Genomic DNA, 6,782 nt, shown 5'->3' on the forward strand with positions numbered 1-6,782 from the left:
ATAACTTTTTGCTCCGATAGACAAATTGGATGAAACCAATTTCATTGAAAAGAGAACTCGTAGATATTTCTGTTGATATATAGTAGATCACCCAGATCATTATGTACAAGGATTTATGATGGTTTAAATTTGTATCAAAAATACGCCAGCCCTCAGTACTTTTTCCTGCACGTTTTACTGTTCACTACTATTCATGGTTCGATCGAATGTTCATAACTCGTCGCTTGGGTGTCCGTTTTGGATGATACACATATCATTGGAAATCTTATTCGATACTCTACGCAATGCTGGGTCATAATCTAAGATATTTCGCACGGAAAATTATAATTCACTCTAGAAGATAGAACCCAACACGTTTACGCACAAATATTTCAACGAAAAATTTTTTGGGGTATTACATCATCCCCTCCTTGGAAACATTCGTCCTTGAATGATGCTAGACATGCCAAGATTAGATAGGGAATAAAGCATACAGCTGAAACCATTCATTAGACTCATCACCACATCGTTTCTCACTCCGAATGCAACAAAGAATGCATAAATTCAAGAAACTACAGCTGAACACATAATAAATGACAGCTTAACTGCTGCAACTTTTATTAAAAGTGCATGATTTAGGAAAGAACAGTACCTTTGGTTTGATTGGAGTTAGCAGAAAATAGGTGCGGGTACTTGGATCGCATATCCACCTCAGCTTACCAAGTTGCACCCTCAATAGATTGGTTTCGCCACAACACCTTGACCAAGGGAACTTCTTTGTTCCTTAGTCTTCGAACACTGAAATCAACAATCTCAACAGGAATCTCATCAAAAGAAATATTTTTTTTAATGTCAGCACTCACAGAGGAATTCACTATCACAGCATTGCTAATATGCTTTCTAAGCATGGAGACATGGAATATTGGATGAACAGAGGACAACTCGGAAGGCAACTCAACCTCATAAGCTACCTTACCAATACGGCTAAGAATTTTGTAAGGACCAACATAACGGGGACTAAGTTTCCCCTTCTTTCCGAATCTCTTCACCCCCCTCATGGGTGAAATTTTCAGATACACTAGGTCACCAACTTCAAACTCAAGGTCTCTCCTTATAACATCCGCATATGACTTCTGACGACTCTGCACAGTTTTCAACCTTTCCCTAATCAACTTAACTTTTTCCATAGCCTTAAGTACCGAATCAGGACCACTCACAGCCGTTTCACCCACCTCGAACCAACCTATGGGTGATCTATACTTCCTCCCATATAAGGCTTCAAACGGAGCCATGCCAATACTAGAGTGGAAACTATTATTATAAGCAAACTTTATCAACGGTAAGTGATCATCCCAACTTCCTTTAAAGTTAAGTGCACAAGTTCTCAGCATATCATCTAAAGTATGGATGATCCGCTCAGCCTGACCATCGCTTTGCAGATGAAAAGTAGAACTCAAAAGCACTTGGGTACCAAGACCCTTCTGAAAAACTTTCCAAAATTGCGAAGTGAACTGAGTACCCCTATCCGAAATGATAGACAAGGGAACTCCATGCGGTCTGACTAACTCTCGGATATACAATCTAGCATAATCCTCAGCAGTATATGAAGTATAAACAGGCAAGAAAAGAGCAGACTTAGTCAATCTATCAACCACAACCCAAATGGAATCATGATGGCGTCGGGAAGGAGGTAAACCAATCACGAAGACCATATTTATCTCTTCCCACTTCCAGGTGGGAATACTAAACTCTTGCATCATACCACCACGTCTGTGGTGTTCAACCTTAACCTGTTGGCATGTTGTACATTTAGCTACAAACGCTGCTATATCTTTCTTCATGCCACTCCACCAATAGATTTCCTGCAAGTTTTGGTACATCTTGGTGGCACCAGGATGAATAGAATATCGCGCCCCATGCGCTTCAGCCATAATCCTCTATCTCAGATCATCAACATTCGGGACACACAATCTACCCTGCAATCTCAACACATCATCTCTCCCTTGGGAGAAAACCTCTACTTTTTGGTCCTTGACTGACTCCTTCAGTCTGACCAAACTAGCATCTAAGTATTGCTTTTTCTTCACTTCCAAAACCAAGGAGGATTCAGAACTACTTTGAACCCCTATACTACCTTCAACAGAGTCAAACAACCTAACCCCCAATCTAGCCAAACGATGTACATCACGAGCCAACTCTTTCTTACCTTCTACCAGATGCGAAACACTACCCATGGACACTTTACTTAGGGCAACCGCCACAAGATTGGCCTTGCCCGGATGGTACATCACACTCATATCATAGTCCTTTAATAATTCTAACCATCGTCTCTGCCTAAGATTTAATTTTCTCTGGGTAAACACATACTGCAGACTCTTATGATCAGTGAAAACATCAACATGGACACCATATAAATAGTGTCTCCAAATTTTCAAAGCAAACACAACAGCAACCAACTCAAGGTCATGGGTGGGGTAATTTTTCTCATGGGGTTTCAACTGTCTAGAAGCATAAGCTATCACGTTACCCTTCTGCATCAATACGCAACCCAACCCAACTCTCGAAGCATCACAGTACACCACAAAACCATCAACACCATCAGGCAAATTCAAAATAGGGGCTAAAGAGAGTCGAGTCTTCAACTCCTGAAAACTCTTCTCACAGGATTCAGACCACAAGAACTTAACTTTCTTTTGGGTCAATCGAGTCATAGGAGATGCTATAGAGGAGAAACCCTCAATAAAACGGTGGTAATAGCCAGATAAACCCAACAAACTTCGGATATCAGTCGGAGAAATAGGTCTAGACTAATTTCTAACAGCTTCGGTCTTTTGGGGAACAACTCTAATACCCTCGGAAGAAATGATATGACCCAGAAAAGCAACTGACCTTAGCCAAAACTCACACTTACCAAACCTGGCAAACAACTTGTGATCTCTAAGGGTTTGCAAGACAGTTCGGAGATGATCAGAATGTTCATCCTCACTACGGGAACATTGATCAATACAAATTGAAAACAAGAAAAAAATTTCTCAAAACTTTCGACAATTTTTAACAACCAATGAGAGGCTTCCAAATCATCACCGAAAGTGCTTAAGCTCAAAAATTTTAGATTCTTAGTTTCATTTTATTGTTTCATTAGTTTCATGTCTTGATTCTAGAACTAATTAACAACTAGTAATCACCTACTTAGTTGTAGATTAATTATTGAATTCATTTCTTTCGTGTCTTCGTTATTTTTGTGTTTTTCTCATTTTTAACTCGTAGTAACTTCTTTGTTTCAAGTTCATAAGTAAATTTTATTTTTGTGTCTTGAGTCTATCAAACAAAAATCTATTTCGGCCGCCAAGTAGAATTGACATCCTATTGACTATCGGAGTATAAACAACTTTCAATATTCGCCGCTCCAATTGTGAGAATCATAAAGGTGGGTGTATACAAGTGTTGGTGAGGAGCTTTTACTACTAGTTTTGTTTGTTTATTGTGTAGGTACAAAGGTGATATAAGGGGAATATGTCTTCGATAGACGGGGATTATTGTGACTACAACATGGGAGACTATGATTGTAGTGAGAGGTTTTATGGCTATGAAGTTGAGGGAGATTGCGGAGGCTATGAAAATAGCCATGATCAAAACTTGGGCAGATTTGAGAGTTACGGTTTTGAGGGAGAAAATGAGGTAAATGAAGTGCCTAGTGCTTATGATGAACTTGGAGATGATGTAGGATCTCGTAATGGATCTTATGATGACATTGAGGCATGTGAGGAGTCTTACACTTCTCACTCCGAACCTAGATTTGGTGTTAGGTATAACTCTTTCGTTCGCAAAACTTATGAGAGCTATGATGAGAGTACACGTGAGGAGTGTGAAGATTCATAGCCTCCACCTTGTAGTGCTTCTTATCAAGGTCGATATAGTGTGAATGGTTATACTAGCTCTAGTAGAGGTTGTCTAATGAGAAGAAAAGGTTATGCATCTCCAAAATCGAGAGGTACTCGTGTGCCTTACAATGTTGATCCAAAAAGGAGTATACACTCCGAAAAGGTGACCATTTGTGGGTTACCAGTCTGCCTCGTTGTGTTAAATGATAGGTACTATAGAAACTACATCCTTTCATCCATGGTTGACCACTTGGGATTGTTTCGCGAGCCTTTACTTGTTTCATACTTCTTGGACGGGTTTAAGGTTACCAAGAGGGTCAAAGTTGTCTTCTCCCAATTTGAATACCATGAGGAGGTATGGTGTGATATTCTTCCAATGACATACGGTTATTTATGCTTAAGTGCCGATTGATTTGCACAACATAGAGTTCCAAATGTGCAAAATTGGCCCAATGTTATAAGAGGCCGGTGGGGAAATCACCTCGTGACATACATGCTACCCGAGCTACAAAGAGAAGTGAATACTTACTCCAATCCGAATGCTTATGAGAGACAAAAGATTGAGAGAAGTAAGGGTGTGCAAGTTGGTAATCCGAGAGTGGAAAAATGAGAGGTTGTGTGGAGCGAAGTGAGGGGATTGCAATCAAACCGAGCTAACATTGTTTGTCCTTCTATTTCTAAATACATTTGTATAGGTACCGACATGGCAAGTGAATGAGAGAAATGCCGAAGTGAAGTTGCTGCTCAAGCTTGTGGAGGACCTTCACAACACAACAAAGGAAAGTCGACTCAAGAACTTCAAGGTAAAATAGCTAATTCTTACACTTTTGTGCATGTGAATGATAATTGTGTGGCTAGTAGCCTATTGTGTGTGAGTAGTAGCTTAATTATTTGTGAGTCTAATGATTCTTTGCCTTTTTTTGATGATGTATATATTGTGAGTGTGGATACAATAATTAATCCTATTGATTACCAAATTGACTCTTCTTTTGAGATCAATTTATGTTCACCTAGTGTTAAAGCCTATATGTTGAACGAAAGTACATCGTCTTATGTAATTGGTGTTGATCAACCTATTTGTGAAAATTTTCCACCACTTGAGTATGTGTGTGATGTGATTAATCAAACTCAAGTGAGTGAAGTATTTGAAAAAGTTGGTCAACAAAAAGGGAGTGAACCCGAGACCTATTCTTGGGACAATCTTGTGTTTAAAACCGCTTTGAAACTTGATATTGATCTCTTCGAGAGTGAGAAACTTGCTTGTTCCAAATCTGCCCGTGGGTTGGATCATGCACTCTTTAGGTATAATGTCTTGTTTGAAAATGATATAAACACTCATAATGAGCCTAGTGGTGAAAAAAATGGTATAGCTTACCTTGGAGGCTATAGCCTATATGTTAACCCACTATGGTGTGACAATATTCCTCATAAAGATGAAAATCTCTTCTTGAAATATGAGAGTACTCTTAAGGTTAAGGAATGTGTAGTCTTGAAAGTTACTCCTTCTACTTTATGTGACTTTATTGTTGAGACCTTCATGGTGATGATTGGGAAACTAGTAGTGAGTACACACATGAGGGCACCTTAGTAGAAGTCGACTTGAGTGATACTTTTCTCTACTCTCTATTTTCTTTCGATGATATGTATGCTATTGTAGAGAGTATGTCATTTAGTTTGGGTAGAGACCACGAAAAAGGGGAGTATTGTCTTGACCTGTGTCTATGTCCACTCTTCCCGTTTGACCCTGGTGCCAAATATGGAAATGGTGATGTTGGTGCACCCAACTTGTTGCTTGGTCTACATGACAAGCAAAGTGCCACTCTTGGTGAATCCCATAACCAAATCCTTCGTACATCTTTCATTGAGTTTTTAATATTTCATTCAAATAATCCTTGGTTATATTGCAAATATGTGCAACCTTGGAATGTTGAGATGATTTGTTGTGCTAATCCTAACCCTCATTCCATTAGGAGTTTGTATTTATTTATCCTCTCGATTTTGCAAGGTTTGGATTTGAGGTCGAATCCTTTTCAAGAAGAGGAGGACGATACGGGACAAATGATCATCTTATCTTTTGATGACATCTGTAGAGGCCAACACATAGAGGCTCAAGACTTGGTCACCTTGAGGATACGAGAACATGCATGGAGGACCCGTTTTGAGCATGCCATTAAACAAACTCATGTGTGAAAAATTGCGTGAGGGCTTACATTTGATGCCAATTCGAGACTACAAGTTTTGAAGTGTGACCCCATGATTTTGAAGCATTGAAGAAACACCCTTTATTAAGGGTATTTTGGGGTTTGCACATGTTAAAGAAACAACCCATGACCTCCCCTTTCATTAAGGGTATTTTGGTCCATTATACTATGTAATAAGCTAGGCTATATATAGTCTCTTATTAGGTTTTTTCTCTTTAGTTTATGAAAGATGAAAGATTGAAACACTTGAAATCCTCTCTGTTGAGAGTAGACTACCTTAGTATAGTCTTAGGACTTGGAAAAGTCAATATTATTCTTTACTTGAAAACGGTGGATCTTGAGGTGAATCGATTACCTTGACGGTCACCGTAAGAGTGTAATTTTGATTATTACATTCATTAGGAATTAATGTTGAAATATACTTGGTTCTTAATCTTGTAATAATCTTGATATCACTATCTATCCTTTCATTATTTTTCAAATCCGTGTGTTTTTGTGTTTGTCATCTTGTATCCCTTTGTGTTGCTTGTTCTTCTCACGTTTTATGGACTATTTTGACATCTTGGTGGACTGATTTTGTATCATTACTCAAACACTACAAAAGCATTTACTCCCTCTGTCACACAGTAGTTGTTCACTGTCTTGACATACATGGTAAGAAACTATAACTTTACTATTTCACCCTTTAAATATAATAAATCTAATATCGAGATATATATAT

This window comes from Capsicum annuum, chromosome 3 (genome assembly GCF_002878395.1).
Source record: "Capsicum annuum cultivar UCD-10X-F1 chromosome 3, UCD10Xv1.1, whole genome shotgun sequence".
NCBI classification, from domain to species: Eukaryota; Viridiplantae; Streptophyta; class Magnoliopsida; order Solanales; family Solanaceae; genus Capsicum; species Capsicum annuum.